General features: G+C 36.8%; 1 protein-coding gene across 1 annotated transcript in view; it reads left to right on the plus strand.

Annotated features, from left to right (window-relative positions):
• The first annotated feature begins 1061 nt into the window (after nucleotides 1-1061).
• Nucleotides 1062-21199, plus strand: part of Gbs-70E (Glycogen binding subunit 70E) — a 50163-nt gene continuing 30025 nt past the window's right edge. Inside the window, exon 1 of the transcript XR_002543030.2 lies at nucleotides 1062-1337. The gene's annotated coding sequence lies outside the window, so the exon portion shown is untranslated. The remainder of the gene's footprint in view (nucleotides 1338-21199) is intronic.

A 21199-nucleotide genomic window follows, 5' to 3' on the forward strand; every position in this document is an offset into this window, starting at 1 on the left:
ATATTATAACTTTTAGTGTAAATTAACTGACCACTAGACCGGTACCTGGAAACAGAACACTGATTGGTAACTAAAACTCAATTAGTGATGTCTTACGCCGCCGTGACTGATATGAGTAAGAGTCACGAAGCAAATCCTCAGAGTTCGTTGACCCCGTTCTACGGTTACTTCAATATTTTATTTTTTTTAAAAAAATTAACTTTTTATACGTGCCCGGTGTTCTCGGCACTAACGTTGGTTTGTGGGCGATACAACTTATATTAGGCTAATTAACACAGAAAGTAGAACACATAAACTGTAAACTTTTTATAATTATTTACGAACCTGCACACTGAACTGTAGCCATTATTAATCTTGTCTGTTACAGAGTAAGAACAAAAATAGCTACATTATCAAATCGTAGAAATAATAGACTCGTATTTTTATAATAGTGCAACTATAATTTTGTCAGTACTATGCATTCACAGAAATATCAGAAACAATAGTGAGTATATTCCCTTAGTATGATTAATTCATCTATTATTATTATTATTATTTGTTTTAATTTGATTTTTGTTTTTATTTTGTTCCTTGTATTTTATTTTATTAGTGTTTTATTAGTGTTTACTTTTTTACTTATTAATTATTTTGTAATAAATTAATTTTGTATAATTTTGTATATTTATATATTGAGTTTTTTTTGTATTGTAAGGTTTGTATTTTGTTAGTGCTTGGCTGTTATTGGCGTTTAGGCTGTTGTCAAGCACTTAAATAATTGAATTGAATTATTGACATATTGGTATAGTCCAAAGAACAGATATCAGATTTTGTTAATTTATTCCGACAAATTGCCAACTTATGCAGTTACCACCATAACCGTCTAAAATTTTAGAAATGTGCGAGATGGCTCCACTAGTCATATCGATAGTTCTTATCTCGAAAATTGATCCGTCGTAGGTAGGAAATTACTTCAGAAACATTTGCCCGCACTGGCGGCTAGTTAGGTGTTTCCGCCATAGTCAGTGACGTGTAGAAAGTTATGCGTGGGTCGTGTTGTCCGTGTTTTTTCAGAGTTTACGCTATAGTTGGTTGAAATAAAAACACAAAAATGGTTAATTCAGAAAATATGTCTGTATTTTTAACTCTATAGATTCTATTACAGTTATCAAGGTTTGAAATATTCGTGATTTTAGAAGTATTGGTTGATTTTGTAAGTTGCAATGATCGGAGTATTTCAGTAGGTCAATTCTAAGTCAGTGACTTTGGAGGTTGGCGTGTGCGAATGATTTTTCGAGGGCGAATTTATCTCTTCCTGGACAATTTTAAGGTAGCGGAGTTTGGACTTAACTCTACCTAAGGTAATTATAAACACCACTTTATATCCACATATGCGTTGTTTATGTATTAGTGCATCTTTAAATGTTCTTGTGTTGATATTTTCCATTTTCTGATTTCAATATCTTGATACCAATCAGTCAGTGGTTTTGAAAATGGCTCTAAGGACTTGTTGGTTGTTATGATTAAATTTTACGTGGAGCTGTAAGTAGGTTATATTAACTTCGACAGGTGTAGCGAACAGCTAAAAGGTAAGATAACTCCAATTCGGTAAGTAGTTTTACGTTCCACTTATTTTGTATGTCATTGTTGTTTTGTGACCTGTCAAGATGTTCATGATAGTAATCTTGAGCGTGGTTACCAATGACCTGTGTCTTTTTTAGTTTGTTTCTCTGTATTTTTAGTCACACGTTTGTGTTTTAGTTCCATTTATCCTTCTGGTGAGCTATTTACCTGCGATCATTTCTTAAAATGTATTTTTTGAGTCAAATCCTGAGATATTCTCCAAATTCCACCGAGCTGTAGACAGCAGCGTTGAACACTTGATCTCCTTATTTTTCTATACAAATACATGATCTATTTATCTAGACGCCTTCCCCGTTTGCCGTCTCAGGTATTTTATCTCTCCAATTTTATTACGCATGTCCCATTTTAACCGCTATACTTAACTGGCATTTGTACTTACGTTTTGCTCTAACTGTTGTATATTTGATTGTACTTAAATTTTCTTATCTTTTTATTTAAACCTTCTTAACAACAGAAATGGACATTATTCAGTTCAGTTTGTTATTTTAATGTGTTGACTCAACACATACAGGAGACAATAATAATAATTCAATTCACTTCCTTTATTAGAGTGTTTGCCAACAGCAAATAACAATAATAAAATACACGCCCCTTTTATTATTAAGACTTCAGTTTCTTTTGTAAGAAGGAAATGTTCATTACACTTTAGCGAGGAAAATCTTGATGTCCCGTTCATGTCTGCCTGTTTAACTGTCTATTGCGTCATTCAGCGGAAGACGAGCTCATGGTTCCATCTGTCGGTTGTCTTGCGAACTCGTACATGTTCTGCCAGTCATAACTCGAGAATGGCTGATAGGATTTCATGATATTTGGTATGGAGGTTATGCCATTAGAAGATACTCCAGACTTTCATGTTTAAAATCTCTAAACGGTAATACCAACGTGAAGGATGTGATCCTCTGGCTTCCTACGTTCAGAATGAATTATGAAATAAACAAAACTTTCGAGGAGCTGGTAGTATCATTTTTACGGACAGTCAAATTACCTCAAGAGTGCCTATAAAAACCAACATTAACACAGAAAAAACGCGGACTTAGGATTATACATGTATTTTATTACGAATGAAACATAAGTTCTTCAAAATCATATACAAATTTTAAACTTGAGTATGTAAAGATAAATCCTAAATCAGAGCCGCGAAGTCTACCTATTTTCTTGCTCAGAGTGTGGACATGACATCCGACCGGAAGTGACGTTTTATCAATATTACGTCTGTAGCACACATCAAAGTCCACTGCAACGAATAAATTACACAAATTTGAACGTGGGACAACGAAAAGCCAGTTTACCCACGAGAAAGTTGTTCGTACGTGGGCTTTAGCCTCTCATTCTTAGAATGTAGCTGTTAAAGGTAACGTCGAACTACCGTACAGCTTCGAATATCTCCTTCCTGGACATGAGTTCGACTTTCGCAATGCATCGTATGTGTACAACGAACCAACTCAGAAGCCGCCATATTGACTCAAGAGTGGTCTGTGTCATAAAGACCAATTATTTCCTGCTTTAAGGTAGACAACCCTATTCGACTATCGGGTTCCATATCCGGTAAGAGAGAATTGTGTAGAATTATTCTTTCGGACTTTGCCCGTCGTCTAAATAATTAAGCTACAACGATTCGAAAGCTGGATTTTGCCCCCGCCTTCAACCAGAAGGCTTACCTTTGGGCCCGCTGTTTGAAATAGTCACAGACCTGGTCGCACTATCTTCAGAACTAGTATAGTAGCTTAATGTTTCTTAAGATTTGAGGTTTTCACAGCGGTGAGTATGAAGATTTCTGTCTTCTGGGTTGTTGCGCTGTGTAGTCTACTGGGAGTTTACTGACGTTTGAGCAGTGCATATCATCCTGATGATGGAGGCAGCAAGCACTTCTGAAACGTCTGTAAAAATCTAGCAGACTACAAGGCGCAACAACCCAGAAGACTTCCATCTTCATATTCGCCGAACTCAAATGCCACTACAGTGATGAACTTCAATATTTGTGCCGTTTAACGAATTGTATTAGGATCAAATCTCGCAGGATGGGATGGTGTCACCCCTCCCCTTGAGAGACTAGTTTGCGTGGATGGACTTAACAAGTTTCTAGCACAGACAGAACTCGACGGCCTCCGCGGAATGATTTGACAATGTACATTATTTATAAGTCTGCTTTTCTGTTTAAGAATTTTTATAAACAGTTCACCCTTTTTATAACAGTATGGGTCATTGCCTCAATCTATCACAGGCTACGATGGCCTTGTTGAAATATTCATTCCCAGACCGAGTAACGCTCGCTACCTGTAAGCTGGGTTGGTAGTGAAGACAAGTCATTATTCGGCCGTTGGTCGCTGGGTGCTGTGTGTAAACATCGCGTCCTTGTGATGTGTTCGCAAACATTTGTTCGGGGTCACATCATATTTAAGCTGGATATAATGTTTCAAAAAGTGTTTATGAAATGATAATTCTGCGTCGTAGGAACTGTAAATAGATTTTAGTAAGAAAGGGACTTCTACGAGCGAAGATGTACATGACTCGTTCACAGGATGGAATTAATAGGTGAAGTCCATCGTCTTTAGGCTCTACAAATTAAGTTCTCTGGTATGTTTTGCTTCAGAATTAACAACTTCCATGCTGAATAAGTTTATTCATTTATTTCTTTTTCTGTGACTGATTTTTTAGCGTTAGTAAATTTGCGCCATGCCCTTGAGTGTAGTCTCAAAGAAGTTTGTTTTATTAACTTTTCTTTTATTGTGTTTCTGTTTACTCAATGAGGTTTCAGAACTTCAGCATAGGGTCTGTACAGGGTGATTTAATATTGCTTTTTACGAATTGCATGATCTTAAACCAAAAAAAAAAATGTTAATACATAATGATTTTGAAACGTTTCTATTTTCAAAGTGACACGTTTTGCAAATTTCTAGGACCCTGCAGATCGCGCATATACGTAAACATGTCCACCCTTGATTTCGCTGTTTATCATCACAGGTAGTAAAGGGCAGGTATTTTTTCTTGGCTATTGCCAGGGAATTATTTTATTTCGTGTAGAAAGTGATTCTGACATAATCATTCTCGCCGTACTTTGATCTGACTCTGGAAAGTGAGATACTGTACAAGTCTTTGCTGCTATAAGTCGTGTACCAGTGCAAGTCTTCATTTTGTAGTAAAGGCCTTTACGTAATTCAGATGTTGTGTATCAAGCAGTCGTTAGGATTCAGTTCATCTTATAGTTACGATAAGTGTTTTGTTGGAGCGGTGTTTTATTTGCCAAAAAATTAGGGAAAATAAACTTGCTCAGAACTTTTAGCTTCGCGTGTTGGTACGCTGTGTTAGTTTTATGACACAGCTTGGCCAGAAGATGATATTGTGATGTCAAAACGTGCCACCAACAAGTTAGAATAATTCTGTTTTTGATAATTTCTTGTGTCGCTTGTTAAAGCGATCATATATTAGTGTAGAATGAAACTGGTCATGACTGCGTGCTATTTAAAATATGTTCTTAGTGACGCCAGTGAAATTCTGTTATAATACAGTGGTGTAATAGTAACACTAAGCATTGGTAGTATTGTGTAATGAGTGATGGAGTATAGGGATTTGTAATTATACATCATTGTCTGAAAGATTAGATTTGCTTCTGCAATAAATTTGTATGAATATCGGTGAGTTATGCACAGCTGAAAACATGCATTTGGAAAATATGTAAGCCACATTACAGTAAATCTTTTCAATTTTGTCTGATGGATTTCGTATTTATTAATGAAAAAGGATTCCGTGGAATTAAAATTTTGGATGACTAAAAAAGAAAATGTTATAACAGAAGCAAGAGGATATTGTCATAAAAATGTTGTCTAAGTCAGTGGTATTCAACCTTTTTTTTTCACGTACCCCCAAATATAATTTCTCTTCAACTTTGTACCCCCAAAGTTGTTGGTGTATAATTCAAGTTATACATAGTATATAATCAACATCTAAAATAAATTAAATAAATTACATTACTGATTATTCAGTGTTTATCATAAAATAATATATATTTTTTTTAAATTTCACGTACCCCCTAAGATGTCTTCGCGTACCCCCAGGAGTACGCGTACCCTAGGTTGAATACCATTGGTCTACAAGAACGTAGGTTTCCTGTTCCCGATATCTTTTGTCTGGGCACTGGGCCACATTTACAATGAGGTGAAGTTTAGACCCGACATCGTAGGTTGTCAGGTAAGAGCACGTCTCTGAGCTGGATTGCTAATGCTTCTTTTGAAACTCTGGCATATGAAGACGCCATTTGTTTGTCAACAGTGATAAGTACGTAATAAATACGCGTAGTTTAACCTTTCGGAGGTGTTGGTAAGCACGTGGCTATTTGCCAGTCATTAAAAGAAAACAGTTGAAGAGCGTGGAGAATGGTGAATGACCGACCATTCCATTCGTTATGCAAAATAATAAAACGTTGATATTTATTAAATGAGACAGAATAAGATAATAATCGTCGCTTACAAAGAACAGTGTATTTTCTGTCTTTATTTCTTGTGTGTGCCATGAGAATTTCATTTCAAAATCGGCATATTTCCAGCCTGCAATAATTTATCTGTTGCTGTGTAAACCCCGACATATCTTGGTGTAACCATAGCCGCGGTTTAAAGTAATCTTCCTTTTAATTACTGTGCTGAGTTAGCTTTTGAGAGCACACTTTGCTCCTTTATATAACCCTCTCCAACTTTCAAGAAAACAGATATGCTGGGAGGAGGCTGTCTGAACGGGAAGTCCAAGAAATCTGTCCTCCTTCATCCAAATATGGATGTGGGCCGTCCAGCTGGGAGAAGTTGTTAGCGGGGTCCCTCAAGGTGCGTAGGAAAAGCACGTGCACAGTTTTCCAAATAAATTGTACCATCTTTCGTAATTTTATAACATCTATATCCTATAACTTAAAAAAAACTTCTGGAAACGTGACTTCCTCCAGTCAGGTTAGTTCAAGTCTGAGGAAGTTAAGATCGATTAACTGACACAAAAGTAAACGAGAAGCAAGCAGAAAATATAGGATTTGAGACTTTCGCGGCGAGTACAATCAATAAAATCTTCCCGGGCAATCAGCCGCGTTAACTGGTTACCCGAGAAGATTTTTTATTGGAAGCAGAAAATAGCTATGGAAGAGGTCAATAGCAGCGCAGGTGAAACGATTTTCGGATCGTAAATTGAACATTTCTGAACCTCGCGCAAAAGACGAGCAGGACCGATGCTGGGGCAGCAAGGTATCAGGACATTCCGATTCAAGGTTGCGCACGAAACACGTGTCACTGCCGGCGCCTCTGTTGTGAGTGCAAAGGTGACACAAGCAGCAAGCAAAGGAAATTTCCCGCCTTTCATCCAACTTTTTCAAGTTCATTGCCGTACTCCGTAACAGCTCGCCACTTACCTTGTCCTGAGCCAGATGAATCCAATCCACATCACAGTCTATTTCTTCAAGATCCATTTTGGTAATGTACTTCCATCCAGTCCTAGATCTCCGAGTGGTCTCTTACCATCAGATACCCTGATTATATAGTCTCTTTAAACGTGTCATTATTCTCCTTTACTAAATTACTTTGTAACGTGTTACATGCATGAAACTTTTTAAAATGTTCCCCCATTGCCCCTAGACTATGTATTTTTCTGTGTAAGTTCATGATATTTGTCCGCGGATTTATTCGAAAGGCCTTAGAGATGCACAGACACATGAACATGATAGGCCTGCCATAATAAATTGTCCTCATTCTGCTACCTTAACTTCCAACAGGTTTACACAGCCTGCCTTTAATCCGACAACAGCCGAGTGCTGGGTCAGAGATGAAGCCCCGAACTTGTGGTGCTTTCTTAGGGCTTTGGCACATTTCATGGGGCCGCGATACATGGGTATGGAGTAACAGTGGATTGGTGACTAGCGGAGGAGTACAGGCGAGCTAGGAGATAAAACTGCTTTAGGACTACTTCGTCCACTGCAAATTTCACTTAAAGCCACCCGGGGAATGAACCTGGGTGTCCGCGGTAAGAAGTCGGCCTGAGGTACACCACGTTGACTCCAACAGTATTATCCCTACGAGGTTTAGAAAGGTGTTATCGTGAAAGTCTTCGACTCAATCGGCTTCCCAACCGTGTGAGATTCTACATATTTCTTTTATAACTGATGACAAAATTTGTTTTGAGATATGAGGTAACATTTGTATCTTGGGTCGTGTTAGAATTATTCGATGTTAAAGCACATATTTGTGGTAGGCAAATCAACATCTTGCGAATTGTAATGAAGCATTGTGTGCAAATTACTGGGTTGGTTTCAGAAACATTTCACTGTTGCCGTCCTTGTACTGCCAGTAGTAGAGAAAACAGATTGATTTGCTAAACATCTCCTGGAATTCAGGGGCTGGACCTAATTTTCATTGCTTCGAAACTTTCTGTTTTTTTGTGTAAGTCCTCAAATTTGTCAACGAAATGAATGTTGTCTATATTTGCGTTCAGCAGCTTAGGGACGAATAACTCAGGTATGTTGCAATAGTACGTAAAATAATGTGTGTACAAAACTAATTTTTTTTATCTGAACCGAAAATTTTATATTAATCATAGTCATTGTATTTATATTTTCATGATGTTATGTACAGGTGATTGAAAGTTACGCAACCCATTCCTAACACGTTTTCCTTTTATAAAAAAATATAATACAATCAAAGAACAATGTTATAAAAGTGTTTGAAATGTCCACCCGGTTTTGTGGAAAACTGATGGACTGACGCGAGAAAATTACAAAACGATGTGACCTGCGATGGCTTCTGTATGGTCACAGTGATCTGTGTATTTATTAACCCAATCGAACTGTACTGAACTTCAACCATTAATAAATATTTTAAATGAATTGTACGACTTTTAGATCAGCCTGTACTAACACTTTAAATTCAGAATTCGAATAAGAAGTTCTGTGGAACCCAGACGTTTATTTGCACTACAACACAGCCCACCACCTCGTAACAGCCCACAGAAAAACATTTTTATGATACCGGTTTGTCTGCATTTTCGTTGTCGTATTCTAGCCCTCTTTTTAATTGAACTAGTTAAAGAAGTTGGACAAATATTAATTTAGTGATTAAGTATCGGTATAATAATGGATTATATAAACACACACAGGCCATTGTTTTCGGATATGGAACTTTTATCTACTCCTCTGGAAGGGAGAGATAAAGTTTCTTAATTATACAGACTATATTTCTTATTTAGGTACCGATATATTTATGTTTTACGGAACAAATTTCTGCCGAAATTCAAATGATTTTAGAATCTGCAGTGGTTATTATTCAGTCATACGTATCTGCAGTATCAAGAACCCTATAAAACCAGAGATCCCTTAAATACATGGACATAATACATAAGCAAATGTTCCCCTTTCAAAGTGACCAACAGAAGCGAAAACCTTAATCTTCCCGCAGGCTTGAACTGGACAGTGATTCAAATGTTGGTTCAATCACCATTCAGGCCACGTATGCCAGCAAAGAACTGAAAAATAAAGTAAAAGTCTTCAGAATAATCAGAAATAAAAAGTTCCATTCCAAATATGCACTGAGAATCGGAGAGTTTTCCAGCGTCGTATCCAGTTTAACATTCTATATATGGATACCCGATGTCAACTTGCTTAAATGCGCTCCTACGCTTGGCCCAAGGTCGACTTAAAGCGAACTTATTTTTAGAAAGAAATGCAATTGCTATGAAGGTTCTGAGTGTAACAGTGATTTAACTATACAATTTTGAAACATTTAAGTAGTAGCGAGATCAAATTCGACCCACACACTTTCATGTGATATCGGAGGCTTGGTAGGTCCTTTTAAACTTAAATAATTATTTATAAAGTTGCATTTGTGTGTGTACTTCATTTTTATTTATTGGAGATATAAGTACATTTCTTTGTTTCTTTCGTCTTAACCAGCTTAGACTGTGATAGAATTTAACAGTTTGCTGTGATTTCTACGCCGCTTATAACGAAGCTACTGAATCCTGTTTGAAATTCACTCTAACAACTGTAATGACTATCGGCTAGCGGATGACGAGGAAGATGTCCATCGTTTGGAGTAATATCGTGCACGGGTAATACATACAACTCCAGCCTTCAGTTTTATTTTATATTTCGCAGAAACAAAGTGGAACACGCCGATTCTTTTTAGCCGGCTGGAATGGTTTTTCGTTTTGTTTTTGAGTCTTTAAATCCCTGTGAGTTACTGTACCGGTTTCGTATGCACAAAGCGAAACGCAGACGAGTACAGTTATGGCAGGAACATACCCTGCCGTATTAAGTTGCAGCGACTTGTTCTGAACTTAAAGAAATTAATATGTTAACACATAGGACGTGCAGGTTTTGGATTGTCACATGCTTATAATTGCAGATTTTATTCTTGACATGTGAGGAAACAAGTTTTAATTTTTTGTTACGCTGTTTTCTTGATTCTCAACATAAATAAGAAAGAAAGGTAGACAGACACATGAACAGGTGAAAGGCGACGGTTATTACCTGATAAATGGGACAGTAAGCTCTTCTGAAACGTCGGTTAGTAGTTAGACTATACAGTGTGACATCCCAGATGATAGCCATATTTGATAGGTTTTGTAATAAAAATTTAGTTTCTATTTGATGCATAGACATTGCAGTTAAATAATCAGAAACGCGATATCCAACCAGCAGCGGCAAGACAATGCAGTCGGCCGGCTATGTAGTGTCGCTGAACTGCAGTGAGTATCAACAGCTTAAACGATACAAATTAAGCAGAAACTTAAACATTAAAACTCTCATCAATTTCAGGTCGTGGTAGTGGTTTTGAATATACCACCGTGACTCAGTCGCCAAAGACTCGTTTGTGTAATCGGATTACATCACGAGATAGTGAGAGGTTGACATCCCAATAGGTGTCATATCCAATCCCTGCATGAATCATACAATAGATCTCAACACGTACAAAGCTGAGGCGAATAATCCAGGCATGTCAACGACCTACAGAAATGGCGACTCATCAGAGAGGTCACCCTACGACAGACATCAGTGCCCACTTATTCAGCACGAGTTGCAATAAATAATTTACATTAGGCCTACGTAGATTAATATGCCAGCTTTGTTTAATATTCTGACCTCTCGCATATTGACCGTCCGTAAGGCGTCCAGGGACCTGCGCTTCTCAAATATTGTTTCATAATCAGCTGCTAGCAAATATGTTAGGGCTATAAATTGGAAATTGTGGAAAAGAACGTAATATAGCATCAAGGCGCAAGCTTGTGTACAGATGAAGATCGCGGGCAAGAGAACTGTATAAAGAGAATAGCTCTTACACCAATGAGATGACACAATAATATCCACGCATATTCAGTCATGAATGTTGTTGTTGTTGGTGGTGGTGGTGGTGGAGGCTGCCGATTTATTGTTTCCTGTATTCTCCTGTGTCTTCTATGTACGAAGGTGAGCAAAGATTTAATGACAATTTATTATAACGTTTTACAAAAATAACACAATAGTTATAAGTTTCAAACATTTAAAAAACTTACTTTGTAATGTACTTCGTTCAGCGGTCTTAATTCTACCAAAATATGTAATTTTTACATGGGCTGTAGGAGTACACCATTCTTACTGTACTTATTTTTATGATTGATTCTTATTTAATAAGCATTTTCGTCAGTGCTAATTCTTCGGTTGTCTGTGATCTGTTTCTTAATTTCACATCATGTAGTCACTTCATAATCCAATCCGAATCATAAGAGCTATGTCAATACACACGTAAAAAATTCTACGGGCTTAACAAGTACTGACTTCGTCAGATTTCAGGTTCTCACGGAGGCGAATATGAATATGACTGTCTTCTGAAACGTCGATAAACTTCTAGCAGACGTGGCGCAACATCCCAGAAGACAGTCATCTCCAAGAACCGACTTTGGCTCTGACTCTTTAAGTTCTTCAAAGAAACGTGTCTCTTTAGCCTGTAATTTTGTCAGGTCGCTTGAAATTAGTGTTTCATTCCGTTTTTAGAACTTTACAAGGAACTGCCCTGCATACTTTTGCGAGATTAGATGAATGAGAGAGAATCAGTAATTCACTGACAGTAGAATAACGAAAGACAATAGGATAAGATTTTTGAGATTTGTTGATATTCACTTAGAAAATTAATTATGAGTGACAGTAAGCCAGTATGTTTAAGCCCGTAGAGTTAATAGTGGACAATGCTGTGAATATCGTTAAGGAGTACCAGATAAAATGGTTAGCTCACGTGAAGACAGCGAATAAAGGATCTCCGAAGAAAAATTTAAATACTGTAACTAGAGAAGGAAACTAGCGAATACACACCACGGGGAAGTTCTCGAAAAATGGTTTTAATGTACTGTTCAGAACTTGCCCTTGAATATGAAGGGATGAATGCTCAAAGAAATAATAACTACTATTTATTTAGCTTTGTCAACAGAACGGTTTATGACTCGGCACTGTAGCATTACTGCTTTTACTAAGTCTGCGAACAATAGATTTGTATCTACAAATAAACAACACCCAAGTCAACTGCGAAAAGAGTCATTTGAAAGCTGCATTACAGTAACAGATAACCTACCTAGATTATAGGTCCTTTTATTTCTTATGCTGTTAAGCTCGGACGGAATGTGTTTGTATATAGTATGCGACGCGTGTACCGGTGATTGATTCTCAATCCGTGACAATCCGTGTTTCGTTTTACGTATTATGTCACACGGTATGTGGGAAAAGTTACCAGGCATCAGATAGTACGATTTGTTCATTTTGTCAGTATTTGGAAATTCGTGCAGTCCATATATACTATTTAAGACACACTTAAATATCATACTAATCTTATTATAAGTCAGATACGTTTCAAATTCGTTCACAGTATGATACATTTTTGATGATATGATTCTGTTATATATTCGTGGCTAAACTCACATCAAGAGGCCGTCTCATTCATTCGCAATTCGCCATATTGCGGCGACGTTGGACGACATTAAATTGGTCAGTAATCGACGCAAGAATAAACTTTTATCAATGTATGATCAATTGATGAGTATCAGATCTAAAACTTCTTGACGATGGCGAAGAGTCATTTGAATAAAAATTTTCCTGGATATTATCCATCGTCTAGTAAAACATAAAACGTAAAACGACGTTTCGGAGATGGGGCCCTATCTCCGAAACGTCGTTTTACGTTTTATATTTTACTAGACGATGGATAATATGCAGGAAAATTTTTTATTCAAATGACAATTGATGAGTCTTTATGTCAGGAAATTTTTGAGAAAAGGCAGTTAAATAATGATGTCCTCTTTCAAAATGGATTCCATTTAAACTGTTTAGCAGAGTGATCTGTTCTGCTGTAATAAGGGACAAGGTCATGAATGACACTTAAAAAGTTGATTGACTCTTATTGCCATACGTCAGCATAACACGATCCTTAACGGTAAGAACGGTCTAGGGTGTCACTAGATATGGTAGAGGTTCATGTCCTCACAACCTTGAAACAGCTTACAGAACGAACTCTGTTTTACTGAAACGTATATCCATTGTGTCATGCTGTTTTCATGTATTGACATGAGCTGGACGGGTTAAAGAATTAAGCGGGTCGAAAGACAACCTATTGGCCTCAATTATCATAATACTCGAAGCTGCGATATTTACTGTCACGAAATCATAACTGTGCTTATAGGTTAGTACTTATTGATAACTGATGAAAACTGCTTTCTATTTTTACGTACAATTCTGTTTGCTTACGGGATAGCTTATTCAGTGTAGAGACTGTCTACGGGCTGGACTGCCGAGGTTCGATGCCTGGCAGTAGCAGAGATTCGTCTCTTTACCACCGCGACCACATTCGATGTGTCACCGTCGATGACGACTGTCTTCTGGGATGTTGCGTCGTATAATATCGTAGTTCACCGACGTTTCAGGGTTCCATACCGATTACTAGATGTGCAATAGACGCTTGCCTACGTGACTGGTATGAAAGACATAATTTTGAGTTTTGAAAATTCTCGAAAACTTTTTTAATTTTATGAGATTTTTAGCCAGTTTTGAGAAATTTGTAACTTTTCAAATTTGTATTTTTTTAAATGTCAAATTCTTTTCATATTCTTAAATTGTCTCAGATTTTTGATTTTTTGATATATTTTGCAATTTTGGGAATTTTTTGAATTTTTAAAAGTTTTTAAATTTGAAAATTCTTAATTTTGATATTCTTTTATAAAGTGTCTCACAAAGGCTGTGCGAAAGAAAGCACCAATCCTGCTCTAAATATCTGTCACATTCTGCATGTATTTATAATAGCAGAACAGGCAGTAAATTGGTAAGACGATGATCGATACTGACACTATATGAAAGTGTAGTGACCGAAAACAGTTGCTGACTGTCGATATCAACTGGCACAAATCCTATCGTACGACACGATTGATGTTCGACTGTTTTTCTGGTCATGACACTGCACCTTCTGATGAGGGTTATTACGTCCATGCCGCTCAGGACTTGGCGAAAATACTGGACATGTGACCGCCCTACGTATCCCTATTAATATGGCCGTTTATCTTGAAACGTCAACTGTTTTATTATTTAAACTTTCATACTGAAATATGGAGGTTTAGTCAATGCCAGTTAATACATATTGAAGCTGTTTACTGATTTCCTTGAATGTGATGTAAACATTTAATCTAATAAGAACACTCACCGTCCTAATTTTCTCAGTAATACCAATATGGCAGCCACATGAACTTCTGAAATGGTAATGTCATTTACCGTAGGGTCCTAAATCGTTTGTGGTAACAAATATGTATCAAACTTACAGACCTGTTAACCCTATAAAACCCATGTGTAGTCTATGTACCGCTTACTTGAACAATAACAAAAATTTCGTTTTGGTTTCAGAGTGTATTTGTCGGTTTTATATGATTCTCAAAATAAACAGCGATTACTTACTTGAACAGCATTAACCAACTATTCTTTGTAATGACTATGGGTTGTTTTTTCTGTGAGGTATGGACTGAATATTTAAATATTTTTAAGACGAGCTACGACTTCAAAAAGTTAATTATTTTTTCGTTTAAATAGAAATCAAGATTGTGACAAAGGTGTTAAATCTATACTTAACTCTCCGTTTATTGGTGGCAAATAATGAACCACTGAAACCATGTATGTAAAATTGCATTCTGATATGTATACATTACAAAAATGCATACGAAACCTTTTACCGATAGCTGTCCTCTAGGTTGCTGCTAGTTTTATAACGTTTCAGAGGTGCTTGCTGCCTTCATCATCAGGGCGTTTCTTCCCATTGATGTATAATGGTTAAATTCACTCTTCAGCTGGTCTTATCCTCCACTGAAATATCAATCGTTACAATCCATTAATTTATTTATTGAACTGAATTCTCTATACAGAAGTTTATATCCATCTAACATCGGATTTTGCATGTCACAGCAAAATACATCTATCTCTAATGGTGCCAATCTCTTGCTACACGTATTATAAGTCACCGTTATAATTTCATAAGTCACAAATGTCGCAGAAAATTTGCCCTTGAGTCAGTCAGACGTAGAAACAGAGAAATGACTTTCGAATTTTCGAGGAGAAAGTTAATTATGTGAAAGTCGACGAGTGTCATAAAAAGTAATTCAAAACAAAATTAATCCAGTTTTGCCTATCGATAATATAAATATTTGGATGCAATAATAAAGCGCTCAGTTTTAGTACAGAAGGTCCTTATTTATTTAACGACAGTTTCTCAACTGCGCCGATTATGTTACATAGAATGGGAGAATTACTTCAGGGTGAATTTGGGAGGAACTTTAAGGAAATTGTTGAGGCCTATTTTAAGTTTATCTAAAATATGTAAAATCATGCATACGAACAAAACTGTTTACACTTTGGAAGACACTTACTGCCAAATGCGTTTCGACCTCAAGAGGTCATCATCAGTGGCAGATAACGCAACCACGGCTCACCGTAGACCAACAACGGAAACCTCAACTTAAGCCAGTGGACATTAAGCTAAGTAACTCAATTAAGATAATACACCAACTCATGTACAATTAAAAGTTCAGTGTGGTATTACATAAAGTATGGTTTTATAAAGTGCGACCTTTATATACTCAGTGCTTTATAACAAACCATCGTTTTATGAATTGTGTGATTTAATAGACAGACTAAAGAATTAATGTTTTTGCCACTGATGATGACCTCTTCAGGTCGAAAAGCGTTTGGTAGTAAGCGTTTTTCAAAGTGTAAACAGTTTTGTTTGTATGCATGATTTTATATATTTTAGATAAATATTCAACACTGCACGGTATGCAAGGTTTTAAGACTATTTTAAGTTATTCAGGTATTTTACTGGAGGGACTGGGGAGACCACAAAACATTTGTCATAAGCCGTATCCTAACCGAAAGTCAAACCCTGGACCTCACGAATACGGAGACCTAAGCATTCAAGCTTTAGTCATTCGATACTGAAATAAATAAAGGAGCTGGAACAGCTCTTGACGTTGGGGACTTCAATACCTGAACACAACAAACACGTTTTGTTGCTTGTGTAAACAAATATCATAGTTATATATGAGAGCATGTTTATGTAATTCTTTTATACTCTAAACTATTTTCGCATCTTTTCGGTATTTAGACTGTTTTCATGAACTTGGTACGTGAATTTAAACACGATACATTTAGTGTAATTTGGAAAAATAGCTTTGGATATCCGGGCAATTTAACAGATAAACTAACAAACACTTCTTTATGAATAACCCGACTTTCGACCCTTGGCAGTCAGCCCACAATCGACCTTCACGGGAAACGAAAACAAGTGGATATAAGTTCTAGTCACACGAGTTTCATACGGAGCTGTTCATTGACATCGGCGATACTGGTTCTGGCAGAAGCTGTTTGCGAAATTCAGCTCAGCGTTTAGGAAAGGCGAGGAACGAGTAATGTTAACATTTGCCTTGTCCATTCATTGCAGAAAGAAATTTATTGCTGGAAATCTAATCGTACTACGATGACAGATCCAATGGGTACCGAGGTCCCTTCCCGGGGGTAATGCGCGGCTGGGGCGTGATGCTGACCCCCCCCCCTCCTAGTGCCGTGGTCAAGAATGAGTAGGAGCTATACCTCCACTCTCCCCAAACGACCTACTTGGCGTGTAGTGGGACGGCTTTACTATGATTGCAGAGCCAGAACATATTTATTTATATTTCGTTAAATATGAACATAATCGAAAACTTTTCAAATAAAATTAGCAAAACTTCAGGCCTTTAGTTTATGTTACAACAGGACAATTAATAATTATACCCTTGGTTCCAAAAATTTGCTGTAAAATAAATAAAAATTTTGAAGAAAAAGTAACTCAAATATTGAAAGACAAGAAGTCGATTAAACTTGTTGCGTCTGTAATCTTATATCACGACGTTGTTTAATGGTATATCTCTGCTTCACAGTGTCTGGCAGTGATGGAAAGCAAATACTTCCCTGAAGAAAAAATCAAGATAGTAAGATCGGGTGAATCAGCTGGCAAAGTTTTGTTTCCCCCACACCCAGTCCAACGATCAGGGATTTCCTGATTTATGAAGGTAATTAATTGATACCGGTCCGAAAACAAATGCCTGTCGCCTTCAGCTTCGATCTTTCCGTGATTTTTCCACTTGAAAATGCGAAGGAACGAAGCAAGCGAGAAAGAAATGCGCATTCAGATATTTCTTACACTTCTTGCGGATCGAACGTTCTTTATAGGTTTGTTAAACGATACACAAGCATACAAAACGCTTTCTCAAGTCGAGACCCCCATTTTAAAAGCAAATATATCAGCTCCTCAGGTAGGCAAACGGAATTTCCTGCTTAAAATTGTACTATTTGAATTTGTCTTTCGATTTGTAGTTTACTGTTCTTTGTATTTCTTATCCGTGTCACAGGAAATTTAATAAATCAGAAGAACCATTCTGAACTGTCATTTAATCTAAATTGTTGCTTCGTAAAATGACTTGTTTTTGAGAAAATTGCTGTTCATGTAAAGTAAGGGTTAAACGATAATGTGGTCAAAGGCCTCACCTTAACCGTCGGATCGTCCAAGGAGTATCCTTGACTATGAGCATTTGAGACCTCCTGGAAATTATCCAGCAGCACGGGCGGAGCGTTTATGTAACCGTGTTAGCCCGGCTAAGACGGTTAACCAGCAGGCCGATGTTGAAATGACATTTTAGTATGCACACACGTATCGGATTTTATAGAAAGCTACCTTTAATCTCAGCCAGTACCTTCAGTAGCCCTGGTCAGATTTTAACCGGTGGAACGTATGTGATAAATGCAGCACACGCTTCAGTGTTCACTAACTGCATTTTCCCCATGGAATGTATTTATGGGTTTCATATGCTTCTCAGAATGGGCAGCCATCATTTACTTAAACATCATTAACCAATTGATCCAACCCTAATGGATATGCAGTTTACTTTGAGGTTAGAACTAAAATTTTAAGCATTATTACTTTAGTCTAAATTCTTCAGTAATATGTGGCATTCAACAGTAATAATGTTTATGAAGATGTCTTCTGGGTTGTTACGCCATGTAGTCTGGTAGATGTTTACCGACGTTCCATACATATTTACTGCCTCCGTCGTTAGGGCTACACGGCACAATTTCACAAAATTATTCTTTTCTAAAATTACTTCTTATGTCCGCGACTTCTTAGGACTTGACGCTGGCACAAACGAATGTTGTACGCCATAAATTGACAACGTTGCGTTGTTTTAGTGGATTCCGGACGTTGAACACTAGACTATTAGTTCGAAGGCCAGCCATTTTTCTTGATTATGAGCTGCTTCCATCCAAATCCTGTCCTAACGATATACGTACGAAAACAATTTGAGTTAATTTTCTTGACACTTCTTTCTTGATCTCCCAAATAAATTTACGCAAAATGTTCCCCATCAAAAATTTTCTATACATCTCTTGTATCACCAATTCTTCCATAGGCCTATTTTATTTACAATTATATTTTTCAAACGTTTGTAAATAAGTCTAGTTGAAAATTACCGTGTTTTTTATGAAGTCTTAATTAAAATCATTATCAGTTTGAACGAGTATGATATTTCTGCAGTTTATGTCTGACGCATATCCGGATATGTGGATAACATTTCAAGGCTATGCACCCTGTTTCATGTAACATATAGATCAAGTAGGCGGATTCTCAGCCAGAGAAATCTTCTATTTTTCAAGGAGCAAACCGTTGATCCCATTGGTACGAACGCGACCTCTACTTCCTAGTTGCATTGCTCGTTACTTCGCTTTTTTATATAATGGGCATCTAATCATATTTTTCTAAGACAGATACAAGTTCGCGCTGGCGTCGTATTAGTACTCTCGATCTGAAGGATGTTTCTTACAAAGTCTATGCAATTCAAAATCATGCCAAATTTCAGAACATCGCATTGTAGTGCCCTGGTTCCGTTGCTCAACAGTCGGCTATCGTGACTGAGGTCTTCTCGTGGTTTTACTCAACACAATTGCGTATATTTTGGGATAATAACGAAAGACAGACCATAAAGATTCATTTCACACCCTTATCAGTTCACAATTTTCGATCACGTTTCCCTTAATGTAGCTGCTGTCTGAGTTGCTGCGTCGTGTAGTCTGGTATAAGTTTATCGACGTTTCAGAGGTGTTTGCTTTTTGAATATTTCTTCAACACACTGTGTTATATTTTTTGTACGGTATCATATTTACATGAAATTGTCTTCAATCGTAATTAGTGTGATAATGAAACTTTCTTATTTTTATTGTTAATTGAATATAATTGTTCTATTTACTTTTAATGATTCTGTTACATGCCAGTTATATTACATTTTAACAGTCTCCATAATTTTATTATGTAATTGATGTGTATATTAAGCAGCGGTTTAAATTTAGTCTCTTTCAATAATTCGTGAATTTTTAAGGTTTCATATGGACATTGTATTGACTTTAACAAATGTCCTTCTGCGACGCTGTGCTGTAGTATTTCCCGATTTATTATCTTAATCCATGAATAGAACATAATTTGCAAGAATGGATTCTTCTTTACTTTAAATGTTTTTGTCGAAATGTAGACGTGGCATCCTTGGTAATGTGGTATTATTCTTACAGGCTTACTAGGGACCTTTGAAATCACTAGTCTTTGAGAAAATCTATCTCCCATGCAGACCGTTTCTCATTATAGATCTATTTCTACATAGAAGGCATTCGCTCATTACAAATAACATGGTGTCACAATCAAAACGCAGAACATGCCAACTAAAATATGTAGGCCTACATGTTCAAAGTCTACTATAAATATACACAATCCGATTGATACTAAAATTTTAAGAACTGTAATTGCCCTAGCGACTTGTCTAGTTGATTACATATTTAAAATTCTTCTATGTTACGAAACATTCAAAGGGCAGTTTGTGCAAAGAACTTTGTTACTCTAATATCAGTTTAAACCAAAAATTACTAAATTGTTTATAATGGTGCTAGATATCTGTTGATGAAGTCACCGTCCCGAATTTTTAAACCAACTTATTAGCCTCTTGAGGTACATACAACAATGAAATATAAGCTGGGAACTAGAGTTAGAATTTCAGGCGTGGCGGATGGATATTAAACAATCAAATTGTACGGTGCCAGACAACGGTGAAGCGGTGGATCAGATCTGCAGCACTACAGAATAAGACTGTGGTCACAGACAAATAATGGAATATTTGAGTAGTTTTTGAGATAAAACATGTCGACGGCCAGACAGACGGTCAGAAAATATCTCCTTAACACATTTATTTTGTGTTAAATGTGCAAGGAAATAACCCACATATTAATAGAGCCTATTTACTCCACATCCTTGCGCGTGCGTTATAGTTAGGTTGAGTAATAGTCCTGGTAGATGCAATAAGGTGAATTTATGAACAGCTGATGTGACGTAGAGCGTGATTATTTTCTGTCGTAAGCATGAAACAACTCCAGAACGATTTAAAAGTCGAGCAACTGAATAAACTCCAGAATTCTTAAGTAATTAGCTCCATGGAGCAGCCCTCAATCGGAAGCTAATATTACGCTCAGCTAGTCATGATATTAAACGCCTTTTATGAAACCATAAATAAATAAATATGTGTGTGTGTGTGTGTGTTTCGGCAAGAAACTGTAATATTCCATTGGCCTTTTATAATATCGTGTAATCTGTCGTCGCACATAACACTATCTTGCCACACAACTACTATTTAAATAATGGCAGTAAGAAAACTTATATTTTCAATACAATATTTTATCTCAACGATTAAGTAAAAGTGTAACACTTATTTCAGCTCGAGGTTATTACGTTGTATGTTACAGTTGCGCCAAAATTAATTCCTAACCCGACATAACATTTAATTCACTGTTAAAGTAGCAGCTTCAATGTGATGTCAAGTCGAATGACGTAAATACCAGTGACTTCAATGCCGTAGACGTAGAAAGAGTGAAAGAGCGATGAACACTAAAGCTTGTAATATTCCATTGACTGATTTAGTATTAGATGCACTGTTACAGCATCTGGTAATTTAGTAAATAGAAATATCATGTTTTTATTTGTTAACATTACGCGTATTAGAA

Source organism: Zootermopsis nevadensis, unplaced genomic scaffold (assembly GCF_977971745.1).
Source record: "Zootermopsis nevadensis isolate Lab colony 2312 unplaced genomic scaffold, Znev_1.0 Znev_ptg000020l, whole genome shotgun sequence".
Lineage (NCBI taxonomy): Eukaryota > Metazoa > Arthropoda > Insecta > Blattodea > Termopsidae > Zootermopsis > Zootermopsis nevadensis.